The 12,668-nt window shown below is 38.0% G+C and overlaps 1 protein-coding gene across 3 annotated transcripts in view; it reads left to right on the forward strand.

The window, feature by feature from the left end:
* Nucleotides 1–12,668, forward strand: part of WWC2 (WW and C2 domain containing 2) — a 104,832-nt gene that overhangs the window by 4,820 nt on the left and 87,344 nt on the right. Inside the window, exon 1 of one of the 3 annotated variants that reach the window (XM_027777406.2) lies at nt 4,138–4,229. The exons of the other annotated variants lie outside the window; for them this stretch is intronic. The gene's annotated coding sequence lies outside the window, so the exon portion shown is untranslated. Of the gene's footprint in view, nt 1–4,137; nt 4,230–12,668 lie in introns of those variants that run through there. 3 annotated transcript variants of the gene reach the window in all.

The raw sequence follows: 12,668 nt of genomic DNA on the forward strand, positions 1-12,668 counted from the left end.
GCTCCTTAGTTTTTCATTCTTGTCCTTTGAACAGCAGAGGCTGTGAGGAGGAACGATGCTGAGGCTGAAGTTACTTGAGCAGGGGGACTTCCATCCTGTCTCTTTTCTGGGCACTATCATAGCTCAGGGGTGCATGGTCGGTGGCTTCCAGTCACAGTGGAGACTCGGAGAAATAGGAGGCCTACAAGTTACTGTGCTGGTAAAAGTTAAAGGTAGCAAATAAGAGGCAAGCAGAAAATGAAGCAACATGATGGGAGGCATCATCAGAGGTTGGAAAATATGTTTGGTTCAATTCTTTTTTGCATAGTAGTAAGCTCTGTTGTGACAGATGAGTAGAATTAACTTTTACTGTTTGAAGTGTCTGGTGTCTGAGGCAAGTACAGTCTTGTGTGAAATGGCTAATTGCAGGACTTCAGCTAAAATAGGAAAAAATTCTGAAATATTAAAACTTTTGGGTGGGTGGAAGGGAACAAAGTTTAGGCAACAAGTAGGAGTGTGATTCCTCTGTCCTTTGAAGAATAATGATGTTAAATTGGAGTGTTAGTCATTACGTTTTGAAAGGGATGGATCTTAATTCTGTTTTAAAGTGCAAATCTCAACCTTGCTGAATTAAGGTACAACTAGAGCAACTATCTGATAGATCCTTTCTTTTGGCTGCTGCTTGCTAGGAATAAATTTAATGGTAAACCATCACTGAAGGGTTGCCTTTCATATACCCCTTCCATTTTCCCTTGCATCTCCCTTGTTTGCTAGTAGCTGAGGAGGGAACAGTGTTTTCTGTGACATGGAGCTGTTAAATGATTGCCTCAATGTACCTTATGAAATTCTAACCTTGATAAGAAATAATCACCTGCCTATTTTGTAAAATCAGTAGAGGATCATTTGATGACACTCCAAGGTGTACAACTTGCAATAATCCTGTAGTGAGATAGGACGACAGGTTTCCCCCCCCCCCCCCAAGTATCTTTTTCTGCCTTGTTTCATCGTGTGGTATAATTTACTGGGTTTTGTCCTAATTCCACATAATTTGTTCCTGTCTCCTAGTCTGCTCAGGAATGTGCATATTCCCTTTGAAACTGTCTGGTATCTCGTTCTGGTTTCAGTGACAGGTTGGGAACTGCTTTTATTTAATTGATGTATATTTATTCAAAATAAAACCCGTGATGCAAGTACTGAACTTGCAATGAGAGACTAGCTGTGTCTGAACTTCTGACACCTTCATTTGTTTATCCAGTGTAAAGCAGAATTCTAATATTACAGTGCTAATATAGTTGTGATAGCATCAGACTGTGTTAAAATACATAGTGATTGTATATGTGGGTTTTTTTAAACCAGTCTGTCATTTGCTTGGGGCTATGTGTTGTTGATTTTAGCATTAGTGAAAATGGCTACAGTAACTCTGAGATAACACTTTTATTCTTTACTTTTGTGGGAGTAATAGGGCTGCACTGTATCTTTCATCTCAGAGCATGTGAAGTTAACAAGCCAGTATTTGCTTATGTGTGCAAAGTATGTACCGCTGGGTAAAGCCAAGGACTGTGACCTGGTATGTTAAAGTGGGGCAAGTGGTCTAGACTGTGGTTTTATCCAGACCTATGTCTGTAGTACATGCCTACCGGAGCTCTTTCGATTAAAACTTATCTTGACTTACAAGATGGTATTACTGTAGTTGTCATCCACAATGTTAGCCTTAATGAGAATTTATGCACATGAAGGAAAATAGACCTTTTCTCAAATGAACGGAGCCGAGCCGCTTGCTAGAGATGTTGTCCTACTACAATATGGTTGAGTCAAGGAATACTTCAGAACTATCTTAACATTTTCAGAGGAGGGGAACTGGTTGAAGTAATGGCCGTGAAAGAAGTTTCCATTTTTTGCAGGTAAGGGTCAATATATAAATCAAATAGAACAAATTATTTACAACTTCAGAGATCTGTACAGATTACATTATGAGTTCCTGTTTCTCTTCAGTTAAATAACTTGTGTTCAATCCTTCAGTTAAAATTCTGTGCTTTGAATGTATTATCAAGGTTATTAGAATAAGGTAAGACGATTTCTCTACTTCTACTTACTGATGTTTGTAGCATCTAGAGAAAAGTTGAATTTTGTGAAATAGGTTTGTTTTGGGTTTCTTGCTACTTTTTTCTTTTTAGCCTTAAATGTTATAGGCATTTGAGATTTCACAATGTTTATATCACACAGATGACTAAAATCTAGAAGAATACTCATGGAAGAGATTGAAAATGAATGAACATACAGTAGTATTTCCATGGTGACACATTTTCAGAAAGGCATGAATAGAAACAATGCTAAGATTCCGTAACTGTTATGCTGGGACATGTAAATTCTTATTACAGCAACTTGTAAGGGAAGTGGAAAAGGGTTGCAGAGGGGTAACACAGCCCACTTAAGCTTGGACTGTCTCATCATTCTGTTTACCTGTCTGTCTTCTGCCACCAATAGTAAATTGACCCCAGGACGTGATTTGGCTAAAATGAAACCCCTTGTTTTCCAGCAGAATCAGCTCGTTGTGTCACTGAATGGATACTAGTGCTGGTGTGAGGCAGGAGGCAAGTCCAGGGCTGGGAGCAAAAGGGAAGAGTGGTGCTGTAGAAACAAAGCTGCAGATCAAGCCTAGCTGCCATAGAACTATCACCTTAGGTGTCTGTTTCTTTCTTTGGGATTCTCCTTTGTTTTTGTGTGTCTTTTTGTTCACCTTTGCTTTGCTGTGAACCAGCTGTACAAGTGCCACAGACCTCTTGATCCTAAGCGTGTTTTCTGTCACCAGGAAACCTTTATGATATTACGAAGTTTTTACTGACTTTTGAGATGTTTGTTACTGTGAAGATCCTGTTGAAGAGAAATTTATTGCACGGTTGCAGAATTAGATCCTGTTTTCCAGGAATGTGCAGCTGTTGACAATATGCTTATGAATAGCTAATTTCTACTGTGTATGAAAGTAGATCAGAAATTCTTTGACTTTGGTGCATTTTCCCCCAACTATTCCTAAATATGTTTTAGACTCTGCTGCAAAGTGTCTCACGAGAATGATGGTGTAATTCAAGACTTTGAATGTTTTATTGTGTGAAGCAAACTGGAGCCATTTGTCTTCATGTATTTGAGGGAGTCATCCGTATGGACAGATTGACTTGCTTTTCATTTGGAAGGAGCAGCTAGTGGCTAAAAAGAGTAGTGATGCAATAATTAAGATTTCTTTTTTTGTGTTGTTTAAATATTTTGTAGGGGTTTGCTTTGTGGGTGTAGGGTTGGGGTCTTTTTAAATAGCACATTTTGAATGTTGCTGAATACTGTTGCTCTTCACAGTGACTTTTTCTGTGCAAAATCACTAGTGATAATGAAGTTTGTACCCAGTGAAGTCAATCTGTGGCTCTTGTTTTTAAAAGGCTAATGAAAGGGCTTCTTGGGGGAGAGATTCCTTCCCCTCCCCGCTTCTTTTTTTTTTTTTTTTTTGTGTGTAAGTATACTTTTTAAGGCTAATTTGCCTTTGGAATTGTTTTAGTTGGTTAGGACTTCTGGGCTAGAGGCAGTCAGTCAGTGGTAAGAATGTATTCTGTCAACTGAAACAATCATTTGCATCTCATAGGACAAGATCAGATGCTATCCTTTGAACTTGCATACTGTTTGTGTGTGAAGAAAAGGAATTTTATCTCATCAACTCAAAACATACTGTATTCAAAGTCATTGTTTGGGTATGTAAAGATGTATTGTCTTGGGACAGCAAATTTCTGCATACTCTTGCTGCGTGCTGTGCAATACTGTATATTGGACCTGCTTTGGTATGTCTGTGTTATTTTTCTCAATTCATTAAATGAAACTTCATTCTTTATTTGAAAAACAAAAAGAGCAACCGTACTGGGATGCCCTCCTTTAATATACTGTTTGTCCTGATAATCAGGCTTTCAGTGTCTAGAAACACATTTTTTAAAAAAAACTTTTGGTATAGAGGAAAAGATCTAGAAGAATCTACTTCAGCTACATCCTGCTAGGATGCTCTCTTTGTGTTAGCAACTTTCTTGTGTTGTTAATGAAGGATCAGTACTTTACATGCTTACTGTTTCTTTTTAAAGTACTTTTAAGTGCTAACCTGCAGTTTTGTCCACATAAGCATATCTTATGGCCTCCAGATCTGACCTGTGAAGAGTTCTTACTCCTTCGCACTTAAGAGCTTACCTCCCTCATAGAGCTGAGAATGTCTGACAAAGATGCAGGTATTTTTAATCATGTGGCAGATGAACTTTTGATATTCTGCAGATTGTGTACAAGCAGATCATGCCATATGGCAGTAAATACGCCTGACACATGACGAATGGTGCCTGCCTTTTAGCTAATAGATGGCAGGCGTATGCCTTAGTAACACCTGGTCAAGTAACAGGGTTTGACCAAAGCACAGGTGTCCCCTATCACATAGCTGCGTGGCAGTGTTTTTATTGGGATCACACTGCAGAGGAACAATTCTGGTCGCTTCTGCCTGTCACTCTCTGGGACACTTATGGTCATTGGAGGATAGGGTGATTTGCTGTGTGGATCTCTAAAACTTCCAGGAGAGGAGGTATGGCCCACTTCAGCTGAAAAAGTGGGCATTTTAGCCTTGCTCGCTGTCTGTGGTGGACTGCAGAAAATTGTCAGGGAAAGACATTTATTTGCTCTTGATGAGGAAACAATGGGGTGGATTTTTTTCCTTTGTTTCACACTGTGGATTGATAAACTGTAGTCTAGTCCAGAAGTGCCTGTCTCATGGTCTGATGATCTGACTGAGAAAGAGTACTCTTATTCAAAGCCTAGTCCATTCTTAAATCAGATTTCCTTGATTATGCTAAAAAAGTTTAGGTAGATTTACAGCTTTCTGCCTTTTCACCGGTGTTAACAGGATGCCTCTATGAAAACCCTAAATTCCTGTTAGAAATAACCCTGTACAAAATGTCTGTTAATAAACAGTTACTGTGCGTCAAAGAAAGCGATGCAATTCAGATTTATGAACTAGATATTTTTAAAAATACCGTTATTAGCAAATGAACTAGATTTTTAAAATGCTGTTATGTAGCAAATGATTACAGTCTCATCCTGTGATTTGATTCTTGTTCATGAGCTGTTCTGGCTGCGTAAGACCTCTAGGTGCTTGCTGCTCTCCCCAGTTGTAGCCTGACCAATGCAGAGCCTGACCAGGGGGTGCTGGTTTTGGTTTCTGTCCGTAAAGATCCAGTGGAGACCAGTTGTCATGGGGAAAGGTTTATAGCGCAGTAAGGCCGGAGTAGCTGGGAGCTGAACAAGGCAGGGAACATTTGCATGTTTCTCTTGCTTTTGGGAGGGCAATGGGGAAAGTGGGACATGTAATGGAATCTAGTGGACTTTGCTTCCGTGAAATAATCTGTGGTTACTGTTGCTTATAAAGCTGCTTTGACCTATATTAAATCTTTTGTGTTTTATTCTGAGATGCGTGCGATACAAAATTTCCTTGTGAGCTAAGTGATATTTCTGTTCGATAAATGACCACCTTTAAGTGTACTTGTACTTCTCTTGTCAAATGTGTGTTGTTAATTGGGGCTTGGTTTACATTTTAAAACACTTTTGCTGTCTTGGGTTACATTGTGACTACTCAGCTTGAAGTATCTTTGTATACATAATTTCTTGGTACAGCACCAAATAATGTAATTTAATTTTTTTAATTATCTTCACAGAGATATGGCAAGCATCCTGTGAGAAACTTAGGAGCCTTTAGAAGTTTAGGAGCTTAGTAGCTTATTTTCTTTAGGAAGTGATGTCTGGGTAGGAACGTATTAACACATTACTTCTGTTCTTAATTTGATGTTAAAACTTCAATAGAAGTTAGGTCATGGATGTGCCTTAAGTCCCATATGTACCCTCAGGGTTGTATTCCCAGGGGTTCCTAAGCCCACTGTCCATCAAATCTGTCCCCCATATTCCCAAGACCTATACAGTGTATATTCAGTGTATTCACAAAAAAGAAAAATCAAGACCTTTTCAGCTCATTCTGTCAGTGCTGTCTTAATGTTTTATGCCATCTTGTACAGCAATTTGTGATAAATTTTCAAGCGTGACCTTGCAAGTGTTACATATGATTGGTTTTTTGTTGTTTTTTTTTTTTTTCCCCCTGAGGTATTGCATTGATTTTAATCACATTTCTAGTAATGGACAGTTTTATTGTCTGCAGGATCTGACCTAAATGGTATTTTGTTATTTTTGTTGCTTGAGACTTTTAGTGCAGAGACCTGCAGTTACCATTGCCCCCCACCCCCCCCTTTTTTTTTAGTTTGGATGGAATTTTACAGTGGTGAACAATTCTGGTTTGGAGTGCTATGGGCTTCTGTCAGAGACATTTGCAAAATAAGCTACAGTATGAGTTTAAGACACAAAACTATTCAGTACTAAATTCCAGAGTGAACAGAGTGACAAACTGCCAAAACTGGAATTGGAATGTCCATGGAGTCAGAGTGAAATAGAGAAAACAGGATACTGCTCAGATGAGATCTCTGAGGGTCTGTCTTGAATTTCACCCTTCTGAAGCAAATAATAGTGTTTCCTTTAATGTACTGGATTGGAATGTAGACCTATAGAGAAGCCCCAGAAACTGAGGTCTTTTTTTCTGTGTTTCCATATCTTAATGTTCCTGGACAGTAGGAGTTTTGCCAAAGTTTCTCATATTTCCCACATTCTTTTGCAGTTGCCAGCTTTGTTTTGCACAGAAGCAGCAGGCTGAGGTGGTATTTTAGTGGCTTACAGCATGAACAAGGATCATTTGGAATGGATGTATTAAATATTTAAAATACATTTTGCTGAAGCATTCAGTAGTAAATGATTGTACATAAGAGGATGCAATTCAAGACAGGAATCTGACAAGGAGCAAAGACCCCTTTCTGTCATGTTGTGAGTATTGCAATGTTTGAAATGAACTGTTAACACATTTACAATCATTCTGGTGAATAGTAGAATGCTATGGCTGTGGATAATCATCCGAGACCTCTCCAGGACATTCCTGAAATAGTGTTCAAATGACTAGAGAAATTATGGGATGTGGCAAAGCACACAAACAGCATAAGCCTTTTAGCCAGGCTAGTGCTGTCAGTGGTTTACTACTGCAGTAAGTAAGGCTTAGTACACAGGAACTTACGCAGTAAACAGATGATTTCTCAAGTTTCTGAGCTTTGCATGTTCTTTTCTGGTTTTCCTGTTATTTATAATCTCTAGGCCCTCTTTTTGTATCTACTCTGAGAAAAAGACTTTAGTGAACTGAAGTTTGAGGTTTGCTAAGGAGTTGTTAATTGGTTACACTGCTGTGTTAGCTAAATTAACGATGCTATGGTGGAGAAGGTGAATTGCTTACAGGAAAACACATTATTGTGGTGATACAGACTAGGCTTTTTGGTTCTTGCTTATGTTCTTGTTTGCTTGTCTCGTTATTGTTGTGCCTCGCTTGCTAGTAGGGTTTACAATGACCTAAAATGAGCCATGGACTTCTGTACTGTGGTGGGCTGATGATTTGTGTTTAGGACCTGGCTGGCCCATTTGCTCAGAATACATAAAAGCTATCAAAATTTTATTTTTCCAGGCAAAATTTTGGCCAGAAAATAAACTTCGAGGACAAATGCAGAACAGTTAAGGGTTTTGTATTAAAAATCTTTAGAACCTCCTATTCTTGATGTTTCATGTCCTTTCTTTGTCAGTCAGGTTTTGCTGAAAAGTTGTAAGGTATTTTCTTTCTAGACATCATCGTTGTGGTGCCTAATGTGGCTGGTGTTTTAAAAATGTAATGAAGAGTATTTAGTTTAAAAAAAAATAAAAGGAAAACCAAAGCAGTTTCCCATGATCAACACTTCATTTTTAATTTTATTCTCAATTTGGCAGGTGTACTGGATAGTTAAGCAGCTTCAGCCAGCTGTGTGAGGCTCTTGTGAAACACTTTCACTGCAGGTGTCTGGTGTTGAGGGGGTGACAGTATTTATCAGAGGACCCTCCTTGTGGCAGTACTGTCATTACTTATTGAGATAAGGTTTCTAACAGGTCTTTGGGGAATAAGCTGTCATAAATAGCTGTTTTGTAATACTTTAAAAGATGATATTTTTTTTTAAATGGCCAGTATTAGAACTTCATCTGAATGCTCTCTTTTTTTTTTTTCCCTCAGGTGTGGATAGTTTCCATCTGTTTAAGACACACAGTGATGTTTAAACCTGATGTCGCACTGATGATGAACACAGTAATATTCAGTTATCATGAAAGGTTTCATGTGGCCTTGATGATGCTGATGTCCTGATGGGGGTATTTTGATTACATGAAAAACTTTTAAGAATGGAATACTAAACTTTAAACACAAGATGATTGGATACTTGCAAAAATTTTGAAGGGTAGTAAGCTTAAAGGGAAACATTGCTTCTTCTCAGCTTTTTAGACCAATACATGGGATTCATCTCTCCACAGGAAGTCACCTGTGCATATGCTTTATTAAAAGCAAACAATATTGTAAGCAGAGAAATGTGTGAAACCTGATATATTTTTGTCCTGTAGATGTGTTCTTTGTGCTAGATAGCAAGCTCTGGTTGGAGGTATTCCACTGCACAACGTTTATAATCTTTCTTGGGCTCTCTTCTTCCACCTTTCGTGTCATGTGAATACTCTGATCTCTAGCAATTGTTGAACTAGCTGGTTTTAAACTCTTGGTGAGAGAGTTAGAGGGAGAGAGATTTCATACTAATCTTTTCTGCAGCTTCTCCTTCTTACAGTGGCTCCTAATGCCAAGATGAGGTTTGGCCCTGACTTAAGAATGGTTACATCTAAACAGAAGTATGTGTGTCAGGACATACATACCCTGGAAACTTAGTTTCGCAGTCGCCTGAACTGTAGTCCTAACCAGAATAGGTCGTAGCTCTCTTTTGGCCCATCTGATCCAGAAGTCAGTACTGAGAGGTGGGACTGGTACTTAACCAAGTTTCCTTAATTACAGAGTGCCTGGCAACTCAGGAGATTGTAAGCACTCCCAAACCCCACCTTTCCCAGTTGAGATGTAGCCAAAGAGTGCGACCTTTCTCCTCAGAGAAGTGCTATCCTATCTCTTCAGGGTATCTCCTTTGGCTGTCAGTCAGCCTGACATTGGTTGATGATGAAGTTAAAAAGGAACATTGAGATGGCAAAAACTTTCAAACTGCCCATTCCTGTGGCGAGCGATCTATTTCTTTTCAAGAATGTCTACATTGAACTCAGGATTCTGAGCTAATCAATAAAGAGGGTAAATAAACTTCCTGCTGCTGTAGATAAGCTCATCAAGGTCCAAGCTAGGCAATTTAGGGACAGGTTTTTTATCTGTAGTGTTGAGACCTTTGGATCTGCTGTAGAAATATCCCAAGAATATACCAGCTAATGGAAATCAGATACTAATTTGGAAGAAAGGACAGTGGGCAGAGAATCTATATAATCAACAGTCTGTTTAACATTTTTTTTGTGATAAAAAGAAGCAAACCCAGAATTTTACAAAACCCATGTTCACTGTTCTATTTCAGAGAAACAAATTGGTGTGTTACTGTATTTCAGTTTTGGCTATCTGGTTGAGATATATTTGATTTTCATGTGAAAATATCTTTAATTTTCTTTGAGAGAATAAAATGGTTCATGATATGATATGAATGGGGCAGTATTCAGCTGGCACTTGTCAGTTTGGGTGGTCTGATGCTTAGATGAATTTATGAAAGAGAGAAATGAGACTAGCAGACACTGTAGGTTTGATTTTGTGAAGAAAATTCTGTGCTAGTAAAGGCTGAAGATATTTCCCTTTCCACCTTTTGTTTCTGTTTGACATTCCTCCCAGCTGTTAGGAACTCTGCTGTGAACCAGAGTAGAAAGGCTTAAAATAAGCAAGAGTAAAGATGAAAAAAAATCCCATTATAGGTCATATCGCAAGAAAAGCATATAGTACTACTTCATCAGTGAAAAGTGAATTTACCTCCTTTTTTTTTTTTTTTTGTTTAACTCTGTGAAGATGGATCGTTTTCCTTAAGCTTTGGTACTGAAGAGTTTATCTTGTGCAAGCGTGATCTCTGGATGATGTGGAGACTAAGGATAAATTAGGTACAGAATGTGTACTGAATTAATACTGACTTTAGTCTTGCATACAAATCTTGAAGTATGTGAAAGTAACAGCAAGCAACTGATGAAAATTAGTTTATTTTTCTTAAATTGAAACCACAATGTTTTAAAGTGGAGGTAGAATTTATACTGTTCATTATATTGAAACAGATGGGCCAATATATAATCTGTATTCCAGAAGAGCTTTAAAAATAACTGCAAGTGGAATTGCAGTGATTTACTGACTCAAAAGAAGTTGGCAGTGTAGACTGGGATTTGTGGGTAAACACTAGAGCAGGCTGCCCTGAGTGCTTTTGGGCATGACTCAGACCAACCTGGTCTGATTTCAGAGTTGTCATGCTTTGGGCAGCATCTTGAACCAGATGACCTCCAGAAGTTCCTTCCCATGTACATTATTCTGTGATTACCTTTTTTTTTTTTTTTGGCCTGCTATTACTAAAAAGAAATATTTCAGGATTTTATAACTGGCCTTTCCTTCATTATTATTTACTAGGCATATGTGGGTAAATGTGGCCTTATCAGGGTTAAATCATCAAATTAACTAAACAACGTATTTTAGAAAAAAGACTAGTTTCAGAGAAGTAATGTGTTGATATAATCTGTTTAAATTCAAGGAAAGTACTTCTTACTGTACACTGACATGAAGTCCTTAATCCCAAACACCTGTGCCTTTAATGGAACAATTAGGTGATGATCAAGTAGCTGCAATGATAAAGGAGACTGAAATGTGCTATATTGGAATAGGAATTATGAAGGTAGTGGGAGGTTTTGCAGTATAATTACAGTAACGGAACCACTGTCCACCTCAGTAGTGTTATAAAATGGTCTAAAGCTTCCTTTTGCTCTAGCTATCAGCCCTAGAAGCATAAGTATAGAAATTCAATTCCTTTCTCAGTTTGAAGACCAGCTCTGCTGTATTTGGTATTAATATAGATCTCCAACACCTGGGAGTTAGCATGTACTTCTAATAACCCGAATTTTAGAATTTGGGGAGGAAAATGTATTTTACATCTAGTGGTTGGTTTATTAAAGTGACCTGTGTTGTGGGCTATGTTATTTGCAATGTAATGTTAAAGGTGGTACTACTACTAGTACTAGAAGCATCTGGTTAGGATTTTTTTTCTGTTCTTTCAAATGTGACTTTGGAAGGGACACACTTTAAAGTTTGTTCCAGGAGGCACTTTCAGAGATGGATGATTGAAAACAACTCTCCTGAGTGGCACCTTGCTGTACTTCATAGATCATAACAGCTTTTATTCACCACTGTGATTGTTTTTTAAATTACTACCTGTGGATGAATACTTGAAAGAATTGGCCTGCTGGCTGCATGTTTGGTTTGATTGGGGGCTATCTTGAAGCTGCCTTTAAATTACATGGGGTTCTTGATGATCCTAGCATTTTCTAATCTTCTTTGTGCTCCGTGGTTTGCTTTGTTTCTTAGATTCTGGCAATTTTAGGAAGAATAGTAATTCTATCTTTAATTCTTTTCTTGTTTAAAAAAAAAAGTGTGTCATTTCAAGCTAAGATACACCGAGATACTTCTTTTAAAAATTATAAAGTTGCAGTTCATGTTGCATTATTCTTCCACTGGAAGTTGTAAATTATGTAATGAATAATTATTATACTAATAGTTGCTGATGGACTGGAAATTCCTTAATTTGTAAGAGATAGATTTGTCACAGGGAAAGCTCCAAGTGACATCCATAATAGTGGTGTACAAAAGCAATACTGCTTTAATGAACTTTATTGAAAATATCAATATGGCAGTAGTGTCCTACTTGTTAGTGACAGTCCAGTGAAATGTCCTCCTGTGGAAAAACAAGACAGGCAGAAGAAAAGAGAGAAAATGTATGTTGTAAGACAAAGTGACAGTTGAAGTTGGTTGGAATATTTGAATAAACAATTTTTTCCAGAAGTTGCAGTGTTTATAAATCTGTATAAAATGTTCCGTTCTTCTGTTTTGATGAAAAATTTTTGTCAGAGGCCCTTTTGGGATTGTAAAAGACTGGGAAGATTTTATTGCTTATTAGTCAAGGTACTGGTCTGGAATGTGAAAGAATCTGATTCCAGTCTCTTTCCTGGCTCAGAATGACTTGATGCTATTGAAAAGCCATCTTCCCTGAAGGTACCTGAACATCCTAGGCCTGTTTCCTGAACTGCCATAACCCAAGGCGACAGGAAAATCTAGGTTTCAGTTTGGAAATTGAAACACTTTGAAAATTTTCGGGGGGGAAAAGCATACAAATAAATAAAAAGAAACAATGCTTTAGAAATTCCTGCGAAATCTAATTGTTGTCCTTCGGATAGCATTGAGAGGTATGCCTATCGCTAGAAGTATTTAACCAATCAAAGACTATCTGTAATCTCCATAAATTCCTCAGATTTTTATCAACAGCAGTTCCCAGCTTCAGTTGCCATGTCCTCTGTGCCCTCTGTTCATAGCATTTGGTCTTTTCTCTTTTCATTCAGAAAATAGCTTGAGTGACTAAGCAGAAGATAGTGTGATGGAAAGAGTGGGTCTTAGCCTGTTCAAATGTATCACTCCATCTGTAATGATA

Source organism: Falco peregrinus, chromosome 2 (assembly GCF_023634155.1).
Source record: "Falco peregrinus isolate bFalPer1 chromosome 2, bFalPer1.pri, whole genome shotgun sequence".
NCBI lineage: Eukaryota > Metazoa > Chordata > Aves > Falconiformes > Falconidae > Falco > Falco peregrinus.